A 6,724-nucleotide genomic window follows, 5' to 3' on the forward strand; every position below is an offset into this window, starting at 1 on the left:
AGCTTTTTAAATTATTTCCCTAATTCTTTTGGATTTATTGTGAGATATTTCATACAGAAAACTATAGCAATAAATATAAGGTACATCCATGCACCCACCATCTAGCTTTATCAAATCTTAATTTGATGTAATATTCGTATCTGATTTTTAAAGAAAATAATGATAGATCTAGGTGAAGCCCCATATATTACTTGTTACCGCCTCCATGCTCATTTCCTTCCCTCTCCTCCCAGAGGTAACCAGCATCGTGAATTTAGAATTTATCATTATCATGCAAGCTTTAGTTAAATTGTTACATTTGTATACATCTCTAGAACATATATAGTATTATTTTTCAGGTTTTAAACATTATATAAATGAGACCAAGCCACATGAATCTTCCTAAAATTTGCTTTCGTCACTCAGTATTACGTGTTATAAAACACAATTGCAGGCACCCAGAAGACTTCAATTGGGTTTATATGTTGATATTTTATACAGCAAACTTTATGCATCCTCTTATTTGTTCTAGTAATTTATCTATAGCTTCTCTTGAATTTTCTATGTAGACTATCACACAATCTGCAAATAAAGACAGTTTGTCTCGTCTTAATCCAGTCGGATGCATGTTGTTTGTCTTGACTTTTTACATTGGTTTGTATCTCCAGTTTTATGTTGGACAGAAGCATTTATTAATGCTTATTGAGATCCTGACTTTATGGGAATGTGTCAAAAGTCTCACAATTAAATATATGCTTACTCTAAGCTTTGGATGGATACATTTGATTAAATTTTATCAAATGTTTTCTCTGCTCTAGTGACATAATCATATGACTATTTTCTTTATTAGTGTGATACACCACATTAATAGATTTTTCATTAATGAATTATTATTTCATTTCTGGAATAATATCTACCTGGTTGATGTCTTAAAATGTTCCTAGGATTTGTTTTAATCAGGTATGGTAAGGTGACAGATGTGGAGACAACTGCCTTTGAAAGAAGAGTTTATTACAATTTCCAAGAGGAGAGGGCATGGCATACAATACTAGGCCACATGGGGGAAGTACCAGGGTCAGTCAAGAGGCAGAAGGAGTGAGGAAAAATTATGGGTACTAGCCTTTGTTGTGGTTTTCATGGGAAGGAATGGGCAAGGCAAGGTAAGCATTTTGGGATTAGCTAGTTTGAATAATTTTTGTGGGCTCTGGGCTATAGAGGTGGTCCCCAGTTGTCTTATATCTGGCCCTGGGATGATTTAGAGTCAGGGGAATATTGGCTTCCCATGTGAGAGTTTGATAAAGGAGGTGGTTGGGGGTATGGGCTATGGATTGGTTGGTTTGCGTATGAAAGACATGCTGGCAGGCAAGTTGTTTGCTATATCTGGGAATTAGCTAGGCCTGGGAGGGGCAGTCTTTCTAGGATTAGCAAGGCCCCAAGATGTCAAAGCATCACATAAAATACAGAAAATAAAAAACATGATTAATACAGTTGAGATGTTTTTATTTTTCTTTTGTTTTGTTTTTGTTAACACTGTTGGATTTGATATGATAACATTTGCTTCATGAGATAAGTCTGTGATTTTCTTCTCATATTTTCCTTCATAAATTATGTGTGTGTGTGATTAAGGCTTTACTGGAGATCAGGCAAGGCTGGGGCAGGGACCACACTGGGGGAGCAGGGCCTGCACACCAGGCCAATATTGGTCTTCAGGGCAGTGTTGGGGAGCTCATGGCTGAGTGCTACAGGGGAGAGGTCCAGTTGGGCACCTCAAAGCAGAGGCAACCACTGAAGGGGAGGATGATCTTTAAGGGGAGCTTGGCTTTAATGCAGAGAGGATATGGTCGGGAGGGCTTCACTGAAGAAAAGTGGGGTGCTGTAGAGCTTTAAAAAGCCTAGATGAACAGGGATTGGGGGAAATAAGGGAGCCTAACAAGGCTTGAGGAGGGAAGAATGGAAAGAAAAGGAGGAGAAATGAAGAAGAGGGGTGATTCTGGGGGTGCGAGGAAGTCTAGCTTTTCTCTAGGGCCCCCGCAGAGCAGGTGCAGCACTGGCTCCTCACTCTTATCTGCCGGCCTTACAGGGCCCTCCTTGTTACCCCACATGGCAATCATTATGTACACAGATCGAGGGAAGAGGCGGCTGCACTTAACGTAGGCAGATAACTTCTTCAGGCCCTCTAATCAGGTGATGAAGTCTCTCACATTTGGAAATGCATTCAGGCACTCAGGCTCAAATATACGGTGCAGATCAAGGATGTCATAAGTGAGGAAATCCACAAAGGTGATCTTGTCCCATGCAAACCATGGCCTTTTCCCCAGAAACTGTGAAAAGAGCTTCATATTTTCAGGGAGCCCATCCAAGCACTCAGGCTTCAGTGTCTCGAAATCAGGGCTGTAGGAGACACTGGCCAGCTGACTGGGGATGTGTATAACCTAGTTCTCCAAAATGTCCACATGAATCTTTCCTTCTTCTGTCCCCCCTTGTAGGTTGTGCTTCAAGCAATGTAGTGAAGGATGGCATTGCTCTAGGTGATCTTGTGAGCCTCATGAATTAAGTAAGGAAGATTGGGAAAGTCCAGGCCCAGCTTGAATTTTTCTTTTAGCCACTGGCTTCTGTCATAGGCAGGAGTATCCCTCATCATGTAGTTCTTTTCCTCATAGTTTGAGTCTGTGTATTCCAGAAACAGGTGCACTATATGAGCCAGCCCATGGATGTCCCAGTAACCCAAGATTACGGCCACGGTTCAGCTTTCTGTGAACTCAAGGGATGGCCTCTGAAGAGCTGGGCTGGAACTTCATCCTTGCAATTTTTCTTTAAGTTTGAAATTAGAATAAAAAGTTATAGGAAGGAAGGAAGGAATCCCTAGGCGTCAAAAATCAAAAGGAAATCTACTAAATAAACAGATACTAGTGCTTTGGCTACCCTAAGAGCATTACCTACATCAGCAAATAAAAGACTTGCATATTAATAACCACTTGGAGAGGCACCAAGGTCTTGGGCCCTTGTGAGGCAAAGATATGGAATTAAGACTCCTGAACAAACCATGGGCTTAAACTCTCTACTCTTTTTGGAAGTGTAGACAGAATATAAATCCTCCAGCAAAGGTTAATATCTGAGTCTGAGATGTGGGTGGGAAAACAGTCTCCCTTAAGAATTTAAAACTGTAGGCTGCTCTCATAGGGTTCAAATTTACACTACCTGAGTGGCAGACATTACTCGTGCTCTCCAACATACGGTTCTTTCCTTTCTGAGCACCTGAAAGACTGTACTTCTCAGGCCCCTTGTAGCTAGAGAGGGCCATGTGACTAGTTTTTGTCCATGGTCACTTCTGGACTAAGGAAATCAAAAGCTCGTTCACCATCTTTGAGCTCTTTCTTCTGCTTTAGAGATCTAGAAGCCACGACAACACCATAAAATGGAAACCGCCCAGATCCCCCTGAGTCATGGCTTAGGGAGAGTTGCTCTGAAGAGATGCCTGAAGCCAATTTTGTATGAGCAAGAAGCAAACATTTGTTGTCTTAATCCACAGAGATTTCAGGATCTCTGTCTCTCTCTCTCTCTCTCCCCCTACATACACACACACGTACACACTCACACACAATTTATGAAGGAAAGTATAAGAAAAAGAAATCTTACATATCTGATGAAATAAAATCCAGCAGTGTACTAAAGACAAAACAAAACGAAAACATCTAAGGTTTATCCAGGAAGTTCAATCAAGTAGAATTTATCCTAGAAATGCAATAACTCATTATCAGAAAACATATTAATGTGACTGTGATATTGTGATTTATAGTAAGAAATATATATTTGGTCTTCACCCTGGGTTCTGGCACAGAGTTCCTAAAACTCTTGGAATTTCTTGTGATGAAAACAATAAAGGTGTCTTTTTTTATGTTAATCAGGTGACTTTTGGAAAGCACCTCAGAATGGGGGCTGGTCACCAGAGGAACAAATCATGAGATTAGAGGGTTGGGATTTTTAGTCTAACTCCCTTGATTTCCAGGGAGGGGAGAGAGCCTGGAGAATTAAGTTCAAACCTCAGTGGTTGAAAGTTTAGTCAAACATGCCTATGTAGTGAAGCCTCCATAAACACCCAAAAGGACAGGGTTAGAGCACTTTCGGATTGAGAAACACCAGGAGATTGGAGAGAGCAGCACCTGGAGAGGGCATGGAAGCTCTGTGCCCTTTCCCCACACTTTGCCCTGTGCATCTCTTCCATTTGGTTGTTCTTGAGTTATATCCTTTTATAATAAACCGGTCATCTAATAAGTGAAATGTTTCTCTGAGTTCTGTGAGCTGCTCTAGCAAATTAATCAAGCCCAAGGAGGAGGTCATGGGAACCTCTGATTTAGCCAATTGATGATAACCTGGGCTTGTGATTGGCATCTGAAGTGTGTGTGTGGGGGGGGCAGTCTTGAGGGACTGAACCCTTAAACTATGGAATCTGACACTCTCTCCCCGAAAATGGCGTCAGAATTGAGTTGAATTATAAGACACCTCGCTGGTGTCTGGAGAATTGCTTGGTGTTGGGGAAACTGCCCCCATCACACACACACACACATTGGAAATCTGGTGATTAGATCCCATTTAGTGATATGCCACACTAATAAATAAGATACTCTATCTTATTCTGACTAATACACTGGGTGAACCAAGTAACTCCCAAGAGATCAGTATAAAAGTGGAAAAGTGATCTTGGGTTGACTACACAGCAAGAGATCTAGAAGAGAAAATGCAAGACCTCTCTGAAGGGATTCATCCTCAAAATGAGCCGCATAGTATTTCTACACACAGATATTCTCTCTCCTTCCACCAACCAAGATCTCACAATGAAAAAGTTACAATCAATACACGAAAACAGTACATGAGTGAGAACCAGTATAAAAAACATGAAGAACAGTATTCTTTTTAACTTCATATAATGGAATTTCATATATACTGTCTAGGAATATTAAATTAGTTAAAGAAATAAAATAAGAAATTAAAAACATAAGGAGGGGAACACTATTATCAACCAAACAAGCACAAAGATTTGAAAACCAGTGAAAGAAAACTTTCAGAAATTAAAAAAATTTAGCTTTTGAAATTACCAACTCAATGGATATGCTAAACTACATCTATACACATTTGAAAAGAGTAATGCTGAACTAGAAGAGTGGTACAAAAAATTACCCAAAATGGAGTACAAATGAAAAGAAAATGAAATATGTAAAAGCACAGTTAAGAGACCTGGAGAATAGAATAAGAATGTTCACCATGTCTCTAGTAGAAATTCCAAAAGAGGAGGACACAGAGCTTAGAAGAGAGAGAATGTTTGGACAGATAATAACATTGAGAATCGTACTAAATCTCAAGTTGAATAAATAAAAAGACACCCAAAAACATATCAGACACATCATAGTGAAACTTCTGTACGCCAAAGACCAAGAGAATATCCTAAAAACTATCTGGGAAAAAAACTGGCAGATTCAAGACAGACTGGCATCACACTCCTTATTCAAAAGATGAGGAAGACAGTGGGGAGCTGAGAGAAAAATAGCTGTATCCAGCTAAACTATCTTTCAAAATCATAGTCAAAAGAAAGAGATTTGTGGACAACACTACTTACTACCAACATATCATCAATGAAGAATTTTATACTCACAAATGCTAGAATCCTGGATGCCTTGTCTGCGTCTCAACCTGGAGCTCAGCAAGTCCAGCACTACTGCTTTGCAGTTCTGTTCCATTTTCTTGTTTTCAGAGCTGGCTGTATCTTTTTTGGTTTTCTTTTCTTTTCTTTTTTTTTTTTAAAGATTGGCATCTAGGCTAACAACTGTTGCCAATCTTCCTTTTTTTTTTTTCTGTTTTATTTCCCAACCCCCCCCCCACCCCCCGGTACATAGTTGTATATCTTAGTTGCAGGTCCTTCTAGTTGTGGGATGTGGGACACCGCCTCAACGTGGCCTGATGAGCGGTGCCATGTCTGCGCCCAGGATCTGAACCCTGGGCCGCCGCAGCGGAGCGTGGGAACTTAACCACTCGGCCACGGAGCCGGCCCCTGGTTTTCTATTTTTACATTTTACCTCTCTCTGCTGTGTGTTTTGACCAAAGGGGGATATCAGACATGAAATCACTATGTCATCCTGACCAGAAGTCTCCCTATTTCTTTATACTTTCATTTCAATTTCTATATAACCTCCAGAATAATCTATCTTGGTGCTTCTCAAACTACCTATGGTGAGGGATCGGTGTGATTTTTTTTTCCAATAGATGACAGAACGATACTTTGTCAGAGTGAATTGATCACTCATTTAGATGTGGCAGCAATGTCAAACTGCTATAAAAGTTTTTAAATACTTAATTTTAATTTCTATACTTCCTGCAGACCGATAACAAACGTTCTTGGATCAGCACTTGTATGTGGACCACACTTTAAGTAGTACTGATCTACCTAAAATTCAAATCTGAAAATTCCACTTAAAATTATCTAATAGATCTCTACTATCTACAAGAAAAATTCCAAACTCCAGATAACATGGCATACAAGGTCCTTTGTGATCTGACTGTCTCTCCAGTTTCGTCTCCTACCTTTGTCTTTCTTAAACTTTATACTCAGAAAAAATTAAGGGCTTGCAGTTTCTTGATCACTACGAATCATTGGAAGAGGTGAAGAAACAAAATCTGAGTTGAAGTTCCTGAGCAAATCCCAAAGCCAGACTACAGAACTGGGCCACCAAGGAAGCCACTATTTTCTCTACAT

The 6,724-nt window shown here is 40.0% G+C and overlaps 1 pseudogene; it reads right to left on the reverse strand.

Annotated features, from left to right (window-relative positions):
- Positions 1–2,159: 2,159 nt before the first annotated feature.
- LOC124245493 (glutathione S-transferase Mu 1-like) lies at positions 2,160–2,722 on the reverse strand (annotated as a pseudogene).
- Positions 2,723–6,724: the final 4,002 nt, after the last annotated feature.

This window comes from Equus quagga, chromosome 10 (genome assembly GCF_021613505.1).
Source record: "Equus quagga isolate Etosha38 chromosome 10, UCLA_HA_Equagga_1.0, whole genome shotgun sequence".
Classification (NCBI taxonomy): Eukaryota; Metazoa; Chordata; class Mammalia; order Perissodactyla; family Equidae; genus Equus; species Equus quagga.